We start from the raw sequence: 23,744 nt of genomic DNA, 5'->3' as shown, positions 1-23,744 counted from the left end.
AGAGAGATCGTTGATCCAGGGATTTATTCTGATTGCCTGATTGGAGTCGGGAAGGAATTTTTATTCCCCTAAAGTGAGGAAAATTGGCTTCTACCTCACAGGGGTTTTTTGCCTTCCTCTGGATCAACTTGCAGGATGACAGGCCGAACTGGATGGACAAATGTCTTTTTTCGGCCTTATGTACTATGTTACTATGTTACCTGGCCTCCACAGTCACCGGATCTGAACCCAATTGAGATGATTTGGGGTGAGCTGGACCGCAGAGTGAAGGCAAAAGGGCCAACAAGTGCTAAGCATCTCTGGGTACTCCTTCAAGACTGTTGGAAGACCATTTCAGGTGACTACCTCTTGAAGCTCATCAAGAGAATGCCAAGAGTGTGCAAAGCAGTAATCAAAGCAAAAGGTGGCTACTTTGAAGAACCTAGAATATGACATATTTTCAGTTGTTTCACACTTTTTGGTTATGTATATAATTCCACATGTGTTAATTCATAGTTTTGATGCCTTCAGTGTGAATCTACAATTTTCATAGTCATGAAAATAAAGAAAACTCTTTGAATGAGAAGGTGTGTCCAAACTTCTGGCTGTTTTGTATAACATTTGAATTTTACACACACAGATGCACCAACGGCTGTAAAATGTATTATTTTGCCCAAAAAGGGTGTTTTTTTTTACCCTTTAGGGACCGGGCTCATTTTCACCTTAAGGACCAGGACATTTTTTGCAAATCTGACCAATGTCACTTTATGTCGTGATAACTTTAAAATGCTTTGACTTATCCAGGCCATTCTGAAAATGTTTTTTCGTCACATATTGTACTTTATGACACTGGTAAAACTGAGTAAAAAAAAATAAATCATTTTTATTTATAAAAAATATACAAAATTTACCAAAAATTTGCAAATTTTTAAGTTTCAATTTCTCTACTTCTATAATAAATAGTAATACCTACAACAATAGTTATTACTTTACATTCCCCATATGTTTACTTCATGTTTGGATCATTTTAGGAATGACATTTTATTTTTTGGGGATGTTACAAGGCTTAGAAGTTTAGTAGCAAAAACCCACTTTTTAAGGACCAGTCCAGGTCTGAAGTCACTTTGTGAATTATGAGGCTTACATAATAGAAACCACCCCAAAATGACCCCATTCGAGAAACGAAACCCCTCAAGGTATTCAAAACTGATTTTACAAACTTTATTAAGCCTTTAGGTGTTCCACAAGAATTAATGGAGAATAGAGATACAATTTCAAAATTTCACTTCTTTGGCAGATTTTCCATTTTAATATATATATTTTTTTTCAGTTACAAAGCAAGGGTTAACAGACAAACAAAACTCAATATTTATGGCTCCGGGACCGGAGAGTGCAGGAGCATAGACATATTTGGTATTGCCGCGTCAATGACGGTCGGCTCTATAAATATATCACATGATTGACCCAGTCCGATAAACACCATTAAAAAATATATATATATATATAACTGTCAAAGAAAGCAATTTTTGTCACCTTACATCACAAAAAGTGCAACACCAAGTGATCAAAAAGGCATATGTCCCACAAAAAATTGGATTAAAATGGAAAATCTGCCAAAAAAGTGAAATTTAAAAATTTGATCTCAATTTTCCTTTAATTTTTGTGGAACGCCTAAAGGGTTAACAAAGTTTGCAAAATCGGTTTTAAGTAACTTGAGGGGTGTAGTTTCTACAATGGGGTCATTTATGGGGGTATCCACTATGTAGGCCCCACAAAGTGACTTCAGACCTGAACTGGTCCTTGAAAAGTGGGTTTTGGCAATTTTCAAATTTGAAGATTTGCTTCTAAACTTCTAACCCTTCTAATGTCCTAAAAAAATAAAATGACATTTCTAAAATGATGCCAACATAAAGTAGACATATGGGGAATGTAAAGTAATAAATATTTTATGAGGTACCACTTTCTGTTTTAAAAGCAGATAAATTAAAATTTTGAAAATTGCAAATTTTACAAAATTTTGGGTAAATTTGGGATTTTTTCATAAATAATGGTGAACTATATTGACTCAAATTTATGACTATCAGGAAGTACAATGTGTCACAAGAAATCAGTCTGAATGACTTGGATAAGTAAAGGCATTCCAAAGTTATTACCACATAAAGTTAGATATGTCAGATTTGCAAAATTAGGCCTGGTCAGGAAGGGGGCAAATGGCCCAGATGGGAAGTGTTGGCACCACTGCCCTTTGACAACATATGCAGCGACACCATAAAGTGGCCTGGGTTAATCATGGCTCTGATGTGGTGGTCCAGTTAGTCGCAGCCACCGCTGCATCAACTAGTGGCATGCACCCCATTGCAGGCAATCAAGGCTCCACTAGCTCAGCAGAAGGGAGCTGTCTGTCTGTCCCATCGTCTACTGGTCCTGAAGCTCCTGCTCCTCCTCCTCCTCCTCCTCCTCCGCCAGCAATCAATCACTGAAGCGATTGCCATGAGACAGCAGTATGCATCCACGCATCCAGCAGTGCAGAAACTCAACGTGCTCCTGGCCAAGTTGCTGGTGCTGCAGTCCCTCCCTTTCCAACTGATGGACTCTGCACTAGAGTTGAGCGAACACCTGGATGTTCGGGTTCGAGAAGTTCGGCCGAACATCCCGGAAATGTTCGGGTTCGGGATCCGAACCCGATCCGAACTTCGTCCCGAACCCGAACCCCATTGAAGTCAATGGGGACCCGAACTTTTCGGCACTAAAAAGGCTGTAAAACAGCCCAGGAAAGAGCTAGAGGGCTGCAAAAGGCAGCAACATGTAGGTAAATCCCCTGCAAACAAATGTGGATAGGGAAATGAATTAAAATAAAAATTAAATAAATAAAAATTAACCAAAATCAATTGGAGAGAGGTTCCATAGCAGAGAATCTGGCTTCCCGTCACCCACCACTGGAACAGTCCATTCTCAGATATTTAGGCCCCGGCACCCAGGCAGAGGAGAGAGGTCCCGTAACAGAGAATCTGTCTTCATGTCAGCAGAGAATTAGTCTGCATGTCATAGCAGAGAATGAGGCTTCACGTCAGCCACCACTGCAACAGTCCATTGGCATATATTTAGGCCCAGCACACACACAGGCAGAGGAGAGAGGTCCCGTAACAGACAATCTGGCTTCATGTCAGCAGAGAATCAGTCTGCATGTCATAGCAGAGAATCAGGCTTCACGTCAGCCACCACTGCAACAGTCCATTGGCATATATTTAGGCCCAGCACACACACAGGCAGAGGAGAGAGGTCCCGTAACAGAGAATCTGGCTTCATGTCAGCAGAGAATCAGTCTGCATGTCATAGCAGAGAATGAGGCTTCACGTCACCCACCACTGCAACAGTCCATTGGCATATATTTAGGCCTAGCACACAGGCAGAGCAGAGAGGTCCCGTAACAGACAATCTGGCTTCATGTCAGCAGAGAATCAGTCTGCATGTCATAGCAGAGAATGAGGCTTCACGTCAGCCACCACTGCAACAGTCCATTGGCATATATTTAGGCCTAGCACACAGGCAGAGCAGAGAGGTCCCGTAACAGACAATCTGGCTTCATGTCAGCAGAGAATCAGTCTGCATGTCATAGCAGAGAATCAGGCTTCACGTCAGCCACCACTGCAACAGTCCATTGTCATAAATTTAGGCCCAGCACCCAGGCAGAGGAGAGAGGTCCCGTAACAGACAATCTGGCTTCATGTCAGCAGAGAATTAGTCTGCATGTCATAGCAGAGAATCAGGCTTCATGTCAGCCACCACTGCAACAGTCCATTGGCATATATTTAGGCCCAGCACCCAGGCAGAGGAGAGAGGTCCCGTAACAGACAATCTGGCTTCATGTCAGCAGAGAATTAGTCTGCATGTCATAGCAGAGAATCAGGCTTCATGTCAGCCACCACTGCAACAGTCCATTGGCATATATTTAGGCCCAGCACCCAGGCAGAGGAGGGAGGTCCCGTAACAGAGAATCTGTCTTCATGTCAGCAGAGAATCAGTCTGCATGTCATAGCAGAGAATGAGGCTTCACGTCAGCCACCACTGCAACAGTCCATTGGCATATATTTAGGCCTAGCACACAGGCAGAGGAGAGGTTCATTCAACTTTGGGTAGCCTCGCAATATAATGGTAAAATGAAAATAAAAATAGGATTGAATGAGGAAGTGCCCTGGAGTCCAATAATATATGGTTATGGGGAGGTAGTTAATGTCTAATCTGGACAAGGGACGGACAGGTCCTGTGGGATCCATGCCTGGTTCATTTTTATGAACGTCAGCTTGTCCACATTGGCTGTAGACAGGCGGCTGCGTTTGTCTGTAATGACGCCCCCTGCCGTGCTGAATACACGTTCAGACAAAACGCTGGCTGCCGGGCAGGCCAGCACCTCCAAGGCATAAAAGGCTAGCTCTGGCCACGTGGACAATTTAGAGACCCAGAAGTTGAATGGGGCCGAACCATCAGTCAGTACGTGGAGGGGTGTGCACACGTACTGTTCCACCATGTTAGTGAAATGTTGCCTCCTGCTAACACGTTGCGTATCAGGTGGTGGTGCAGTTAGCTGTGGCGTGTTGACAAAAGTTTTCCACATCTCTGCCATGCTAACCCTGCCCTCAGAGGAGCTGGCCGTGACACAGCTGCCTTGGCGACCTCTTGCTCCTCCTCTGCCTTGGCCTTGGGCTTCCACTTGTTCCCCTGTGACATTTGGGAATGCTCTCAGTAGCGCGTCTACCAACGTGCGCTTGTACTCGCGCATCTTCCTATCACGCTCCAGTGCAGGAAGTAAGGTGGGCACATTGTCTTTGTAGCGTGGATCCAGCAGGGTGGCAACCCAGTAGTCCGCACAGGTTAAAATGTGGGCAACTCTGCTGTCGTTGCGCAGGCACTGCAGCATGTAGTCGCTCATGTGTGCCAGGCTGCCCAGGGGTAAGGACAAGCTGTCCTCTGTGGGAGGCGTATCGTCATCGTCCTGCCTTTCCCCCCAGCCACGCACCAGTGATGGACCCGAGCTGCGTTGGGTGCCACCCCGCTGTGACCATGCTTCATCCTCATCCTCCTCCACCTCCTCCTCATCCTCGTCCTCCTCGTCCTCCAGTAGTGGGCCCTGGCTGGCCACATTTGTACCTGGCCTCTGCTGTTGCCAAAAACCTCCCTCTGAGTCACTTCGAAGAGACTGGCCTGAAAGTGCTAAAAATGACCCCTCTTCCTCCTCCTCCTCCTCCTCCTCCTGGGCCACCTCCTCTTCCATCATCGCCCTAAGTGTTTTCTCAAGGAGACATAGAAGTGGTATTGTAACGCTGATAACGGTGTCATCGCCACTGGCCATGTTGGTGGAGTACTCGAAACAGCGCAACAGGGCACACAGGTCTCGCATGGAGGCCCAGTCATTGGTGGTGAAGTGGTGCTGTTCTGTAGTGCGACTGACCCGTGCGTGCTGCAGCTGAAACTCCACTATGGCCTGCTGCTGCTCGCACAGTCTGTCCAGCATGTGCAAGGTGGAGTTCCACCTGGTGGGCACGTCGCATATGAGGCGGTGAGCGGGAAGGCCGAAGTTACGCTGTAGCGCAGACAGGCGAGCAGCAGCAGGATGTGAACGCCGGAAGCGCGAACAGACGGCCCGCACTTTATGCAGCAGCTCTGACATGTCGGGGTAGTTGTGAATGAACTTCTGCACCACCAAATTCAGCACATGCGCCAAGCAAGGGATGTGCGTCAAATTGGCTAGTCCCAGAGCTGCAACGAGATTTCGCCCATTATCACACACCACCAGGCCGGGCTTGAGGCTCACCGGCAGCAACCACTCGTCGGTCTGTTGTTCTATACCCCGCCACAACTCCTGTGCGGTGTGGGGCCTGTCCCCCAAACATATGAGTTTCAGAATGGCCTGCTGACGTTTACCCCGGGCTGTGCTGAAGTTGGTGGTGAAGGTGTGTGGCTGACTGGATGAGCAGGTGGAAGAAGAGGAGGAGGAAGCCGAGAAGGAGGAGGTGGCAACAGGAGGCAAAGAATGTTGCCCTGCGATCCTTGGCGGCGGAAGGACGTGCGCCAAACAGCTCTCCGCCTGGGGCCCAGCTGCCACTACATTTACCCAGTGTGCAGTTAGGGAGATATAGCGTCCCTGGCCGTGCTTACTGGTCCACGTATCTGTGGTTAGGTGGACCTTGCCACAGATGGCGTTGCGCAGTGCACACTTGATTTTATCGGATACTTGGTTGTGCAGGGAAGGCACGGCTCTCTTGGAGAAGTAGTGCCGGCTGGGAACAACATACTGTGGGACAGCAAGCGACATGAGCTGTTTGAAGCTGTCTGTGTCCACCAGCCTAAATGACAGCATTTCATAGGCCAGTAGTTTAGAAATGCTGGCATTCAGGGCCAGGGATCGAGGGTGGCTAGGTGGGAATTTACGCTTTCTATCAAATGTTTGTGAGATGGAGAGCTGAACGCTGGCGTGTGACATGGTTGAGACGCTTGGTGACGGAGGTGGTGGTGGTGGTGTTGGTGGTACATCCCCTGTTTGCTGGGCGGCAGGTGCCAACGTTCCTCCAGAGGCGGAGGAAGAGGCCGAGGCGGCAGCAGCAGAATAGGCCGAGGCGGCAGCAGCAGAAGAGGTAGCAGGGGGAGCCTGAGTGACTTCCTTGGTTTTAAGGTGTTTACTCCACTGCAGTTCATGCTTTGCATGCAGGTGCCTGGTCATGCAGGTTGTGCTCAGGTTCAGAACGTTAATGCCTCGCTTCAGGCTCTGATGGCACAGCGTGCAAACCACTCGGGTCTTGTCGTCAGCACATTGTTTGAAGAAGTGCCATGCCAGGGAACTCCTTGAAGCTGCCTTTGGGGTGCTCGGTCCCAGATGGCGGCGGTCAGTAGCAGGCGGAGTCTCTTGGCGGCGGGTGTTCTGCTTTTGCCCACTGCTCCCTCTTTTGCTACGCTGTTGGCTCGGTCTCACCACTGCCTCTTCCTCCGAACTGTGAAAGTCAGTGGCACGACCTTCATTCCATGTGGGGTCTAGGACCTCATCGTCCCCTGCATCGTCTTCCACCCAGTCTTGATCCCTGACCTCCTGTTCAGTCTGCACACTGCAGAAAGACGCAGCAGTTGGCACCTGTGTTTCGTCATCATCAGAGACATGCTGAGGTGGTATTCCCATGTCCTCATCATCAGGAAACATAAGTGGTTGTGCGTCAGTGCATTCTATGTCTTTCACCGCTGGGGAAGGGCTAGGTGGATGCCCTTGGGAAACCCTGCCAGCGGAGTCTTCAAACAGCATAAGAGACTGCTGCATAACTTGAGGCTGAGACAGTTTCCCTGGTATGCATGGGGGTGATGTGACAGACTGATGGGGTTGGTTTTCAGGCGCCATCTGTGCGCTTTCTGCAGAAGACTGGGTGGGAGATAATGTGAACGTGCTGGATCCACTGTCGGCCACCCAATTGACTAATGCCTGTACCTGCTCAGGCCTTACCATCCTTAGAACGGCATTGGGCCCCACCATATATCGCTGTAAATTCTGGCGGCTACTGGGACCTGAGGTAGTTGGTACACTAGGACGTGTGGATGTGGCAGAACGGCCACGTCCTCTCCCAGCACCAGAGGGTCCACTAACACCACCACGACCATGTCCACGTCCGCGTCCCTTACTAGATGTTTTTCTCATTGTTATGGTTCACCACAACAACAAATATATTATTTGGCCCAATGTATTGTATTCAAATTCAGCGGGATATAAATTTGAGGCCTAGTATTTAGGCGCTGGGTGACCGGTATGGATTTAGTGACAGAATTAGACTTGGAAATGCACAGAAGCGTGTGTGTGAAGTTATTCTGAATGACCCTATGTGCACCTTCAATATGATCTACCCTTTTAGGGATAGATTTCAAATAGCTCTGATATAGCAGAAACGACTAAATTATGAAATTGCTAAATTGGGAATTGTATTTCAACCCAGAACAAAAAATGTGCTTTGACGGACACTAAATAACTTTCCCAGCCACAACAGGACAGCGGTAACGAGAGATTTAGCGGGATATAAATTTGAGGCCTAGTATTTAGGCGCTGGGTGACAGGTATGGGTTTAGTGACAGAATTAGATTTGGAAATGCACAGTAGCGGGTGTGTGAAGTTATTCTGAATGACCCTATGTGCACCTTGAATATTATATACCCTTTAAGGGATAGATTTCAAATAGCTCTGATATAGCAGAAACCACTAAATTATGAAATTGCTAAATTGGGAATTGTATTTCAACCCAGAACAAGAAATGTGCTTGAACGGACACTAAATAACTCGCCCAGCTACAGCACTAGGGACAGATTTAGCGGGATATAAATTTGAGGCCTAGTATTTAGGCGCTGGGTGACAGGTATGGGTTTAGTGCCAGAATTAGACTTGGAAATACACAGTAGCGGGTGTGTGTGAAGTTATTCTGAATGACCCAATGTGCACCTTGAATATTATATACCCTTTTAGGGATAGATTTCAAATAGCTCTGATATAGCAGAAACCACTAAATTATGAAATTGCTAAATTGGGAATTGTATTTCAACCCAGAACAAGAAATGTGCTTGAACGGACACTAAATAACTCGCCCAGCTACAGCACTAGGGACAGATTTAGCGGGATATAAATTTGAGGCCTAGTATTTAGGCGCTGGGTGACAGGTATGGGTTTAGTGCCAGAATTAGACTTGGAAATACACAGTAGCGGGTGTGTGTGAAGTTATTCTGAATGACCCAATGTGCACCTTGAATATTATATACCCTTTTAGGGATAGATTTCAAATAGCTCTGATATAGCAGAAACCACTAAATTATGAAATTGCTAAATTGGGAATTGTATTTCAACCCAGAACAAGAAATGTGCTTGAACGGACACTAAATAACTCGCCCAGCTACAGCACTAGGGACAGATTTAGCGGGATATAAATTTGAGGCCTAGTATTTAGGCGCTGGGTGACAGGTATGGGTTTAGTGCCAGAATTAGACTTGGAAATACACAGTAGCGGGTGTGTGTGAAGTTATTCTGAATGACCCAATGTGCACCTTGAATATTATATACCCTTTTAGGGATAGATTTCAAATAGCTCTGATATAGCAGAAACCACTAAATTATGAAATTGCTAAATTGGGAATTGTATTTCAACCCAGAACAAGAAATGTGCTTGAACGGACACTAAATAACTCGCCCAGCTACAGCACTAGGGACAGATTTAGCGGGATATAAATTTGAGGCCTAGTATTTAGGCGCTGGGTGACAGGTATGGGTTTAGTGACAGAATTAGACTTGGAAATACACAGTAGCGGGTGTGTGTGAAGTTATTCTGAATGACCCAATGTGCACCTTGAATATTATATACCCTTTTAGGGATAGATTTCAAATAGCTCTGATATAGCAGAAACCACTAAATTATGAAATTGCTAAATTGGGAATTGTATTTCAACCCAGAACAAGAAATGTGCTTGAACGGACACTAAATAACTCGCCCAGCTACAGCACTAAGGACAGATTTAGCGGGATATAAATTTGAGGCCTAGTATTTAGGCGCTGGGTGACAGGTATGGGTTTAGTGCCAGAATTAGACTTGGAAATACACAGTAGCGGGTGTGTGTGAAGTTATTCTGAATGACCCAATGTGCACCTTGAATATTATATACCCTTTTAGGGATAGATTTCAAATAGCTCTGATATAGCAGAAACCACTAAATTATGAAATTGCTAAATTGGGAATTGTATTTCAACCCAGAACAAGAAATGTGCTTGAACGGACACTAAATAACTCGCCCAGCTACAGCACTAGGGACAGATTTAGCTGGATATAAATTTGAGGCCTAGTATTTAGGCGCTGGGTGACAGGTATGGGTTTAGTGCCAGAATTAGACTTGGAAATACACAGTAGCGGGTGTGTGTGAAGTTATTCTGAATGACCCAATGTGCACCTTGAATATTATATACCCTTTTAGGGATAGATTTCAAATAGCTCTGATATAGCAGAAACCACTAAATTATGAAATTGCTAAATTGGGAATTGTATTTCAACCCAGAACAAGAAATGTGCTTGAACGGACACTAAATAACTCGCCCAGCTACAGCACTAAGGACAGATTTAGCGGGATATAAATTTGAGGCCTAGTATTTAGGCGCTGGGTGACCGGTATGGATTTAGTGACAGAATTAGACTGGGATATGGCCAAAAAATAAACAGACTATTGCTGGTTAAATGCACTTGGTGTGACAGCTTCACCCTGATGTAGGCTTTAGCCAAAAAACAACCACACCATTGAGGGTTAAATGCACTTGGTGACAGGCGCAGCTTGCCCCTGATTTAGTATATGGCCAAAAAATGAACAGACTATTGCTGGTTAAATGCACTTGGTGTGACAGCTTCACCCTGATGTAGGCTTTAGCCAAAAAACAACCACACCATTGAGGGTTAAATGCACTTGGTGACAGGCGCAGCTTGCCCCTGATTTTGTATATGGCCAAAAAATGAACAGACTATTGCTGGTTAAATGCACTTGGTGTGACAGCTTCACCCTGATGTAGGCTTTAGCCAAAAAACAACCACACCATTGAGGGTTAAATGCACTTGGTCGCAGCTTGTGCTGGCGCACCACAAGACACAAAATGGCCGCCGATCACCCCAGAAAAATGTGACTGACAAACGGTCTGGGCAGCCTAAAAACAGTGAGCAATTGAGGATCAGCAGCTCAATGATCCACAGCTGCAGATCGATCAGTTAATCAAGTCCTTTGGAGGAGTTAATCTGCCTAATCTCGCCCTACTGTCGCAGCCGCAACCTCTCCCTACGCTAATCAGAGCAGAGTGACGGGCGGCGCTATGTGACTCCAGCTTAAATAGAGGCTGGGTCACATGGTGCTCTGGCCAATCACAGCCATGCCAATAGTAGGCATGGCTGTGATGGCCTCTTGGGGCAAGTAGTATGACGCTTGTTGATTGGCTGCTTTGCAGCCTTTCAAAAAGCGCCAAGAAAGCGTCACAAAAGCGCGAAGAAAGCGACGAACACCGAACCCGAACCCGGACTTTTACGAAAATGTCCGGGTTCGGGTCCGTGTCACGGACACCCCAAAATTCGGTACGAACCCGAACTATACAGTTCGAGTTCGCTCATCCCTACTCTGCACCTTTCATAGAACTGATGTCTTTTGCCGATCCGAGGTGGAGGGTTCCTGAAGTCTTCCACCCATCTGCAAGACATCCTAAAAATAGCCAGGACACTTTGCATGCACTTCAGCCACTCACCACATAGGACACCCTCCTTGAGCTGCAGCATCAGAATGGCATCTCTCAACATAGGCTGATATGCAACGTTTACACCTGTTGTAATTCCACCCTCCATATGTTGGACCGACTGTACGAACAGAGAAAGGCCATTAACGATTTCTTTATGATCCAAGCGGATAGGAGTACTCCCCTTTGTAACTTCGATTTCAGCCAGTGGCAGCTCATGTGCAACACCTGCCATTTGCTCAGGCCCTTTGAGGAGGCCACGTTATTTGTCAGTCGCCAGGACTACGGGATGAACAACATCATTCCACTGCTTCAGGAGTAGGAGCAGCCGGAGGAGCAAGAGGGTGATGAGGAAAACGAGACAGAGGACCCAGACACACCGTGGCAGTATGCAGTGGAGATTAATGCAGGAAATCCCTCAGTCACTTGCACAAATGGCCCCCTGCATGCTCACTTGTTTGAGCGGCAACAGCAGAATTGTCACCATTCGGCAGAGGGATGACTTCTGGCTCTCCACCATGTTGGACCCTCTCTACCGTTCCAAAATGGGGGCTTTTTTAAGACCCACTGAGAGGGAGGACAAACTGAAGTACTACAGAGACATCCTATGTAGTCAGTTGGCCTCTCCCTATCTGCACCATCGTCCATCCTCTCACAGGTCTGACCGGGGGGGGCCCTCTGTGCTCATATTCCACTGCCATGACTGCTGGGGAGGGGTGCGGTGGCAGGAACAGTAGTAGATCCATCAGCAGCAGCCTGAGTCTAGAGTCCATGATGAGCAGCTTTCTTCACCCGCATAGTGAAGAAACTACTCACCAGTAGCAGCAGGTAGACCTGGAGCAGGACCTGAACCAGCAGGTCGTGGAATACTTGGACAGCACCCCACATTGAAAATCTGCTGGACTACTGGGCAGCCAAACTAGATTTGTGGACGCAACTGGCAGAGTTTGCCCTGGAAAAGCTGTCCTGCCCGGCCAGTAGTGTGGCATCAGAGCGGGTGTTTAGTGCAGCGGGGGCCATAGTTACTCCAAGAAGAACTCATCTGTCCACTCAAAATGTTGAGAGACTTACTTTTGTCAAGATGAATAAGGCATGGATCAACAAGGATTTCCACCCACCAATGCCTGATGCAGCAGATTAGATCATCCCTCTCCACACCATGTCACCATTCCACTCTGTGTCCTCCTGATGCTTCCATCTCCACACTATGTCACCTTGCCACTCTGTGGTATCATGCTGCTGCTGTTGTTGCCATCTCCACACTATGTCACCTTGCCACTCTGTGGTATCATGCTGCTGCTGTTGCTGCCATCTCAACACTATGTCACCAAGCCACTATGTGGCCTCCTCATGCTGCCATCTCCACACTATGTCACCTTGCCACTCATTTTTAGCATCATGCTGCTGCTGCTTAAAAAGCCTTAGACTGATCACTCGCCCCACAATGTAATTTAGGTTTTGGAACCGACAAACCCAACTTGCTTTTGAGGGCTGCATTAATCTGCAGGTTACCGTCGTACAGCTCTACAGATAACTTCCCATCTGCATCTTTCTCAACATTCTGTGCCCTCAGTCTTTTATCCAGACTCTGTCATTGTGCCACTATGTGGCATCCTCATGCTGCCATCTCCACACTATGTCACCTTGCCACTCTGTGGTATCATGCTGCTGCTGCTTGAGGGTCTTGGACTGATCACCTGCCCCACAATCTAATTTAGGGTTTGAAACCGACAAACCCAACTTGCTTTTGAGGGCTGCATTAATCTGCAGGTTACCGTCGTACAGCTCTACAGTTAACTTTCCATCTGCGTCTTTCTCAACAATCTGTCTTTTATCCAGACTCTGGAATTGTGCTACTCTGTGGCCTCCTCATGCTGCCGCCACCTACAGACTCTGTCATTGTGCCCCTCTGTGGACCCCTCATGCTGTTGCCAACTCCATAATCTGTTATTGAGCCACTGTACTTTAGCCTCCTGATGCTGTCGCCAACTCCAGACTCTTTCATTGTGTCACTCTGTGGCCTTCTCATACTGCTGCAAACTACACACTCTGTCATTGTGCCACTCTGTGGCCTCCTCATGCTAAATTAGTTTTTGACCCACGCCTGTAATGAGCATGCCATATTTGCATATTATGCGATTACCTTGCCGATTTTCGCAAACATAAATAAAATGTAGAATATAATGAATATACGAATTTGCAAATATATGATGAATATTCTACAAAATATTAGCAAAATATCACAAATTTGAATTTGACCCCTGCAGCTTATCACTACTTCTCATACTGCTGCAAACTTCACACTGTCATTGTGCCACTCTGTAGCCTCTTCATGCTGCCACCACCTGCAGACTCTGTCATTTTGCGATATAAAGGCTCTCTGCAGCCCGGAAATAACAAATTTTGTAACCCGATTTGCCGTGAATAAATTCATATCTAAGAAAAAAAAATCTGAAAATTCAGTGAACCAGCCGAATCGAATTTTAAATCAAATTTTTGAGAAATTCACTTGTCTCTAGTTGTAGCTTTATTATTTTATGCCAATGTTTATTACATGCTTTTTAAAGTTCATTGCACTTGGACATGTCTTTTCTTGTAGTTCTGATTTTTATTCATGTTAAATGGATATATTTTACCTTAGACATATATGGAATATCAATAAATATATAAATGTCGCACTAGGGCACTGAAACCACACCAGGTGCTCCTGTAAATTGAGACCACTCTCTCAATACAGCAAATAATATAAAATGGATAAACAGGGCACTCACGGATAGCCGAGACCAAGTATTAGAAGCAATTATTAGCTTTTATTACTACAACAAATAAAGTCGATAAAACAATGTAGCACAATGTGGCACAATAATAATAGATAAAACAATGTATCACAAAAAACAGTATCGTAGGTGAGCTGTAGATAGGATATATTGTAGTCTATTGACCAGCTGAAAAATGTTCAATGATGCGATCTAATATATCTCCAGTCCAATGACGTTGCATCCGAAAATGCTATCAATGAATCATTGACTGCAGTGTTTCAATTGAGAATGGCGGCGTCACGCCGAAGCAATAAGGTAGCGGCGTCCCGCTCCTGAATAGCTTGCAAAGAAAGATAATCCGTTACCTTTACATCGACCTGTAGTTCGTCCGGAAATGTCACTTTAAGCCTTCAGATGTTTTGTTCCCAGAATATGCCTTTTGTTGTATTTTAGCACTATTCCATCAGGATATTGAATTCGGCTCGTTTTTTTCTGTTACGGTCGGTTAGTTGGTAACTCCAATATTTCAGTACAGCAATGGGGTGTAGCACCAGACGCGTTTCGGGGTCCAAACCCCTTCCTCAGTGATTGTAGCATCTGAGGAAGGGGTTTGGACCCCGAAACGCGTCTGGTGCTACACCCCATTGCTGTACTGAAATATTGGAGTTACCAACTAACCGACCGTAACGGAAAAAAACGAGCCGAATTCAATATCCTGATGGAATAGTGCTAAAATACAACAAAAGGCATATTCTGGGAACAAAACATCTGAAGGCTTAAAGTGACATTTCCGGACGAACTACAGGTCGATGTAAAGGTAACGGATTATCTTTCTTTGCAAGCTATTCAGGAGCGGGACGCCGCTACCTTATTGCTTCGGCGTGACGCCGCCATTCTCAATTGAAACACTGCAGTCAATGATTCATTGATAGCATTTTCGGATGCAACGTCATTGGACTGGAGATATATTAGATCGCATCATTGAACATTTTTCAGCTGGTCAATAGACTACAATATATCCTATCTACAGCTCACCTACGATACTGTTTTTTGTGATACATTGTTTTATCTATTATTATTGTGCCACATTGTGCTACATTGTTTTATCGACTTTATTTGTTGTAGTAATAAAAGCTAATAATTGCTTCTAATACTTGGTCTCGGCTATCCGTGAGTGCCCTGTTTATCCATTTTATATATGGAATATCCACAAGATATGCTACAAATGTCTGATTGATGCATGTCCCACCTCTGAGACCCACATTTACTGTATTTCTGAAGTTGAGATCTGTATCTATCAGTCATATACAGCATATCCTGTGGATATGCTGTATATATTTAGGCTGGGAATACCACTTTAATATGTGCTAAATTATTAAAATTTTTATGTTTACTAAACTGTGAAGTTTCCTACATTGTTCTAGTATTATTTATACTGACATGGTTTAATAAATGTAACCCCTTAGTGACCAGTATGTTTTGGGCCTTAGTGACCAAGTGTTTTTCTTCCTTTTTTTATTGTCGCATTCCAAGAGCTATAACTTTTTTATTTTTCCGTCTATATAGCTTTATGAGGGCTTGTTTTTTTGCAGGACAAGTTGTAGTTTTTAATGTTGCCATTTTGTGGTACATATAACTTTATGATTAACTTTTATTAACTCTTTCTGGGAGGAAGAGGGGGAAAAACTGCAATGCTGCCACTGCGTTTTTAAGTTATACATTTTACAGCGTTCATTTTTCAGTGTAAATAACATAATATCTTTATTCTCTGAGTTAGTATGATTACAGTGATAATAAATACAAATAGTTTTTTTTTTACGATTTACAACTTTTTTCCAATAAAACTTTTTTTTTAAATAAATAAATGTTTTTGCATTGTTGCTTCCCAAGACCCATTTCTGTAGTCTGGGTTGTTACAGATATGGCAATACCAAACAATTGAGGGAGATTTTTTTTGCAATTTTTTCATTAAAAAGCATATTTTCAATGGAAAAAAAGCAGCATTTTTTTAATAGGATTTTTTTTAATTGAATAAATGTGTTTTTTTTTTACTTTTTTTTTTACCACTTATAGTCCCACAAGGGGACTTATAACAGACAGCGTTTTGGCTGCCGGTTTGCCGGTTCGGGCTTCTAGAGCAGGGCTGTAGGACCCGTGCAGCACTTAGACCGAGCAGACGTAAAAAAAGCAGCGGTCCACCCAAAGGCCTCTTAGTGACCGCCATATAAAGACGTATAGGTGTTGACAACTACGGTAAATGAAAGGGAAAAGAAAAGGAAAAAGAATTGTAATTACCATGTTTAGAGTTAGAGTAATGTGCTATCTCCATTTTTATGGATCTGCTTTGTATTTGAAATTTAAATAAAAAATTATTAAATAAAAAAAAAAAAAAACAATGAAGGGTCTCAGGGGTTTATCTGGTAAAAAAAAAAATACTCAACATATCCATTTGACCGCATTAAGGCCAATGTGGCTATCTTGATTGACGACACCGTGCAAAATCCTGCGTGTTGACATTATGATGTCGTCACGTTGGCCGTACATGGTGAGGTCATACGTCACTACAAATGGATGAGGTGAGTATTAGAGATGAGCGAATTTTTGAAAAGTTCGATTCGGCTGATTCACCAAATTACTTTGTCACAAAGCGCATTTTTTTGCAAGAAGCAGGTGCAGTGACAGGGAACAGCGATAGTGCCGCCCCCCCATCATTGTACCCCTCAGATGCCGCATTCATACATGATTGTAGCATCTGAGTTTAAAAACTGTCAAAAATTAATCTAATTTTTTTTAAATCAAACTTACTGCCTCCATTTGTGCGCGACAGGATGGCCACCGCCATCTTGCTTGAATATCTGGAGCAAAATCTTGCACAACATGAGATTACGTCATTATGTTAGCCGGCATGGGATTTCGGCCGAGATCTTCAATCAAGATGGTGGCTGGCAGCCCATTGATAGAAAATGGAGGAGGAAAGTATGTTTTTTTTTATTTTTTTACACTATTTCAGGTTAAATCGATTTGCTAACATGAAGAATTAGGAAATTCGGCTTCTAGGTGAATCGAATTTATCCTGAAATTTGGATTGAATTCCACTTCATGGGATTTGATTTGCTCATCTCTAGTGAGTATGAACTTCTTTTACTGCTATTTCGGGGAAAATGTATTTCTTACCATGAAGCAGAAGGAAATTCGGCTTTGCGATAAATCAAATTTTGTTTGACTTCGGTTTGCTCAACATTACTTGCTAGTATTATGTGTAGGATACATTAAGGGTGCAAAATTGAATGCTATAGTTATTTATTTCAATTCAGTTTGGTGTGTTTAATATAGTTAAATAAACACATGCAATATGTTTGCATATTTGTTTTCATTTACAGAATCGACGGAATGTGACTGTGTTGTTGGTACTTTATAACAAGATTTAGGACCCCACTTTTGATTTTGCCCAGGGCCACATTTTGTCTAAATCCGGCCCTGCTCATAGGACCAGACTGTGTATGGACACAGCCCGTTGACAAGGTGAATGGTAACATCCAGTTGTCAATTTACAGTTTAAAGTTCTAAAAGGTATAATGGAGGATGGGGCAGAACACATAGTTATAAGATGCCCCTGGGTTGTTATTTCATAGGGAATGCATGTTCTTGCTAAAAATATACATATCAAGACTGGTGGCAGTTCCTTTTTAAATTGTCTTAAATCCTTTAATGGAAATGTACACAAATTTATAGTAAGCATTATACGGTATATTATAAGGATTACTTTTTTTTTCCAAATATAAAAAGAGCAGAATATCTATTCTGCCTGGAATATTTTAGGACATATAATAACTATTACACAAAGTATGGCTTCATCAACTCAATTTTCAGTTGTAGTGATCAATACAATGTAAAAATGAAATCTATTTTAGACTAAAGCGGCCTTGGGTAATGTATGGTCATATGAAGATCACTAATTAATACCCCAGGGACTCCTTAAAAACTACAATATTGCTAGTCTTTTCAAAATGCATCTCTTTACTTTTGCGCTCAGGGTAAATCAGAGCATTTTACTTCAAGTGGAAGACATTGTGGTTATAAATGTATCAGTAAGTAAATTGGCCAGGTTTTGCAAATCTTTTAAGCATTTATGTCACAAGACTTGCTAAGAACAATAGTAAAAGTCTGCAAGGAGGAAACAAGAAAAGGCATTCAGGATTAAGGCTTTCTGTGGACTTATAATTACAATTGTACTTCTTTCATGTTCTCCAGGAGGCAACATTTCCAAGAAATAGATGTTTAATTTAAGGACAATCTTCTATTCACTTCTTGCTTATGATTTTCTACCCAGTCCCAGTATGAATTGTGAACCATTGTTGACTATATACAATATATTTGTGATAGCTGAATTGTATAAAAACTATCAGGAATGAATGAATCGCATATGCACACCAATAGATAAAGAGGCTAAATTCCATCCAGTTGAATTTTCATCCCTATTTTTCCTTGTCTTTTTTTCAAGACTTTTATCTGTACATGAAAAGACAATATAATGGAGGTCATTTACAAAGGCTTTATGCAATGCTCCAGCCTGCAGGAGGAGGGTGTGTAGGGCTGGAGGGGAGGATTTGAGTGGTGGTGGCAATAAGGGTGGAAGTAGTGGCTAATCCTTACTTTAGCAGTTCCTGGGTGGTGTGTGCAGTGAACAAAGTAGGGATCAAACCCTCTTCTCCTTGGAGTACACCTTGGACTGTGGGTTCTCATGTTTGGTAGTGCTGGCTGAGGTGCTTTGATGTTAGATGAATGGGTAGAATGGTGCAAGTCATAAGAGCAGGAAAGAACACCTGTTTCGCGTATGGAGACCAGGCCACCATGATTATAGTAAAATAAATTAGCTCTGTTTACTTAATAGGTGATGTGTATCACAGTGCAAATACAAGTAGTAGGCACAGTTCTCAAGTATTTCACAAGACAGACATTTTCCAAACGGCATTGTATAGGGAATAGGCAATCTGATAGTTTCCTCTGTCTCTCTCGCGATGTACCATGCAATTTTATCATTTGAACAAAGGTGTGCCAACTCTCAATATTTTTCTGCAATGCCCAAGTGCAGGGTGCAGTCCTAGGTCGGATAGCCAGTTCATCTCGTTGGTGTTAAGGGCATAAGAAGCAATTAACCCAAACTACATGCAGTAAAGTCAAAAGCTATAAGCATTGCCTTTACTGTCTCTGTTGAAGTGCTGGTTCTTAGCAAAGTTGCCTATCTGACACCTTTAAAGGGAACCAGTCACTATGGAAATGCAATATAAGCTGCAGGCACCATGTTAAAGAGCAGGAAGAGCTGAGTGGATTGATGTATGGTTTTTCCAAAATTCTAAGCTTAAAGTTAGGGAAGCGGTCTTATCAGTGACTGGCAGCTTTACCTCTGTTAGGCTGGCAGCCAGTGTCCACCACTGTCCTGCTTTCCTGGACAGTTGCAGGTGTCTCTCCACTCACCCTGTGTGTATTGAGAATAGTGCTCAGTGAATTTCCCTACAGCACTTCTAGAGTTAATCTTTCCCTCTTGCTCCCTGTCCAACTGGTGACTAAGGTGCTGATCATCCTCCCTATTTATCTGGGCTGTGCTTCCACATCCATGCCTTAGCTTTGAGTTGTTTTTAGTGTCTAGTAACCAGCGAAAGTGTGATCTCTTGTCTGACTACCTGCGTACCAAACCTTGCCTACTGATTTTTCTTCTTGCTGCCTGCCCTGACCTTGGAATTGCTATCCAGGGCAATGCCCTTAGGTTTAGTCTAAAGTCAAACTGGTTATTTGGGACAGAGGGTTGACACCATCTATGACTTCACATACAGAGATAGCTGACAATCAAAGATAGAACCATATACTGTAACATTAAATATCTGCTTCTTCCAAATTAAGACCATCCCTGTGAACAGTTCTCAGTACATGGGGGAGCTGTTATCAGTATTTAATAGCATTATCTTTATAAGGCTGCATCTAGAGAGTGCTGTCAGTCTCCTCCCCCGTGTACTGAGAGCTGTACTTGAGAGTGGTCTTAAGTTAGGAAAAAAAGAGTTATAAATATATAAATTACAATTTTACTGAATCTTTTTCTTAAAAAAATATATCAATCTACTCAACTTCTCTTACTATATAACATGCTGCCGGCAGATTGCACTGCATTTTGTGGTTACAGGTCTTTTTTAGAAGTATACAATACAAGTTAGGGCTCATTCCGAGGGCCGTAGTGTTTTATGGACCACACATGGCAAGCACTAGAATAGAAATGACGATTACAGACAAGAATAGGACTTGCTCTATCTTTTTTGTGGGGCTGCGGAACAGAACTACAGATGTGGACAGCACACACAGTATGCTGTCCGCATCTTTTGCAGCCCCATTAAAATGAAAATTGCAGAACGGATGTGGCTCATTCATACGGTCACCTGAATGAGCCCTCATACTGAATCTTTTCCTACAAAATGAATCAATCTGCTCATGCTTTATAATATGCTGCATGCAGTTTAAACACCATGTTCAATGCAACAGGTACCTTTTAAATTACACAGGAATGGCGTTGCTTTAGATCCTCACACAGACATCTCTTCTTGAGAGAAAACAGGGCCATTTCCAGCCACTGTTCTAATCTACCTCCCCAGGGGGTCCGGGAACATGGAATGTGCCAGGGAAAGACCATAGTCTTTTAGAAAATGAAACAATTTTTAACAATTATTTTAAAAATAAAAATGCACATCTGGTCAGAAGCACAAATATTATACAGCAGAATAAAATTTTCGTGAAGGTACGGAACTACGCCACATTTACTTAATGACAAGAGCATTTTTAAGGATACCTGTGATGGGATATGTCAAAAACTACAGACACCTGGCCAAACCTCTAAATGATGTTACAAACCTCTAGTAACTTGGCCAAGTGGGAGTTCAGCTAATTGCTGGTTGCAGGGGCAGACAAACCGCCTGTGCAGCCGGATCAGCTGCACAGGATTCCAGTCTGGGAGGGAGCCCTACATTTAAATTTGCAGATGGCGACATGTGCCACGACATAGAGCAGTGATGTGTTTGCGCCTGCCTCACCATCCCAGCCCATATCAGCAGCAATTGAGTGCTGGGACATACAGTAGATGAGTATTACATCTTAGTTCTCTTGTTATTTATTTTTTGTGTGCCAACTGTGGGGGCATTACTGGCCGGAAGGGGACCGCTGGAGGACATATTACTGAAGGGACAGTGGGTGCAAATTATTATGTGGGTGCAGTGTGAGGGAAAATGACTATGTGGGGGAAAATGATTATGTGGGGGCAGTTTGGGGGGAAAATGATTATGTGGGGGCAGTTTGGGGGGGAAATGACTATGTTGGAGCCGGGTAGTGTGGGGGCAAATTACTATGTGGGGGTAGTGTGGGGGCAAATTACTATGTAATGGTAATGTTTGGGCAAATTACTATGTGGGGGCAGTGTGAGGGGAAAATGACTGGGGGGGTAGTGCGTGTAAAAAATTACTATGTTGGGACAAATTTCAATGTGGGCGCAGTGTGAGGGCAAAATGACTAAGAAGGGGCAGTGTGGAGGCAGTGTGGGGGGAAATTACAATGTGGGGGGAAATAGCATCTAAAATGGGGGTCTGAGCATCGATACAGGGGTCTGAGGATCTGCTATGAGGTTCTGAGAATCTGACAAGTGGGTCTGAGAATCTAATATGAGGGTCTGAGGATCTGATATGGGGGTCTGTGGATCCGATATAAGGGTTTGATCTCATATGGGGGTCTTAGGGTCCGATATGCGGGTCTGAGGATCTGATATGGTGGTTTAATTTGAGGTCTGATCTGAAAGGACATTTTTTGCATAGGTGCCCTCTGCTGTCTGTGTCTGCCACTGGCTGGTTGCAAATAGTTTTCCCATGGCCACACATTCCATTATGGATGTCTCATGATGGAGGAGAAAGAGGATGAGCAGCAGAAGAATTATCCGGTCATGATGACAAGGACACTGTAATGCTTAGGGTTGCAGCCTGGCTGTCACAAAGAAGACATGGAGATAGAGCATATATTTGTTCCTGAATCAGAATGCTGGACAGTTCTATTTTCCCACAGGATCCAGTGATGCTGCCTCATATGCTGCTATAGGGCCCTGGTACTTATGTTTGTGTTTAAAAGCCCACAGGTTACAATATTAATCCTGCAGATCTTGAGCATGACTGTGCTGTGTCTGCCATCCTTGTGGAGAAGAAACACTTTGTGGGAGTTGCACGCACAGAGCTAGAGGCAGCCGAGCTTGGCCTAGGTCTGCCATGTTTTAAGCCTGCACCCACAGTATCTGCGGCATCACCAGTTCCCGAGCTGACCACAATAGAAGGAGATCTGATTCTGCCAGTTCATTTGGAGGTTTTGGACAAACTTTTCCTCTTCTCTTCAATGCTGGTGTGGCCACCACCCTTCTCCTCTGATGTCTTCTGCTCAGTAGCCTGATCCAGCTCCCAGGTCCTGTCCAACACATAATAATCATCATAGCCATAGCCATAGTCCTCACCCTCCCCACCACTTTTTATCAGACTGCAATATGCCATTCTCTGCTCCCTGGAACCTTTCCCAATTCCTTGCTTTGTTTTGGCCCGAGTGTCACTGTTGCTACCAGTACCACCACTGTGGCTTCAAGTGCCACTACTAAAACCACCAACAGCACAGTGATTCATGGAGTCCCTGGCCTTTGACTTAATCTCTTTCTTATTGAAGCATGAATGCTGACACTTCTCACTCAAGTCATCAGCAGGAAAACTCTCTTGAGTATATTCTATAGCGTGTGGGGTTTTGTTGCCTCTTCTTGGGAAAAATGTAGATGACCCACTAAGAGGGGGAAGTGAAGACATAGAGGATGCGACTGAAAGGCATCTCTGGGGTTGCAAGGAGAAGGAGCATAAGGAATGCTGTGACCCCTGGATCCATATCAACCTGCTGTGACTGAGACTAGGAGTGAGCCATCCAGTACACAAACTCATTTTCTTTTTCCTCAAAAATAATGTTGTGCATATTGGTAGCCAGGGAGAAATATAGCCTACTATTACTACTGTCCAGATGGCTGGTTGTGCTGCTACTGCTGCTACTACCTACATTCTGACTGTAGTCTGGGTCTTTGATTTTGCACTCTTTTGCATTTTTTTATGAGACCTATAAATTAAAGTCACTAGTTTAAAATACAAATTATTAAACAGTACTAGCAAAATTGCTAATATTTTTTTTTTGTAATTTAAAGTTAGAGGTGTCATTAAATGCCCATCCTCTTATAGAAAAAAAAATAATATCACGCTGTTATTGACAATTTATTTTGGTAAAAATGCCAATTTAGAGTGAAATGTCTTTGAACTACACTGTTGCATTAATGCCTTCACTAACAAGGATATAATATTGCAATGTTTGCAGTAAAATGTCTTTGAACTACGCATTCAATAGCACAGGAGTAAGAATGCAATTTTTGTAGTAAGATCTCTTTAAACTACACTGTCTGACACAGTAATAAGTTCACTAACACGTTCAATAACACTAATTAGTGAATTCTATTTTCAAAAGGTGTCTAAAAAGAAGGCTTTGAGACTTTTTGGGCTTACTTGCTCAAAAACTTTTAAATATTTTGCATTTTTACTTCACTCACTGAAGTTTTGAAAAGTGGTAGTCATTTGCATGATGGCCGTTCTTTTTTGGCTCCTGTGTACAGTCCTAACTGTAAAGGAATGTGTCTCTTTTGGGTTTCCCAA

Source organism: Bufo gargarizans, chromosome 4, assembly GCF_014858855.1.
Source record: "Bufo gargarizans isolate SCDJY-AF-19 chromosome 4, ASM1485885v1, whole genome shotgun sequence".
Classification (NCBI taxonomy): domain Eukaryota; kingdom Metazoa; phylum Chordata; class Amphibia; order Anura; family Bufonidae; genus Bufo; species Bufo gargarizans.
This window is presented reverse-complemented; position numbering follows the sequence as displayed.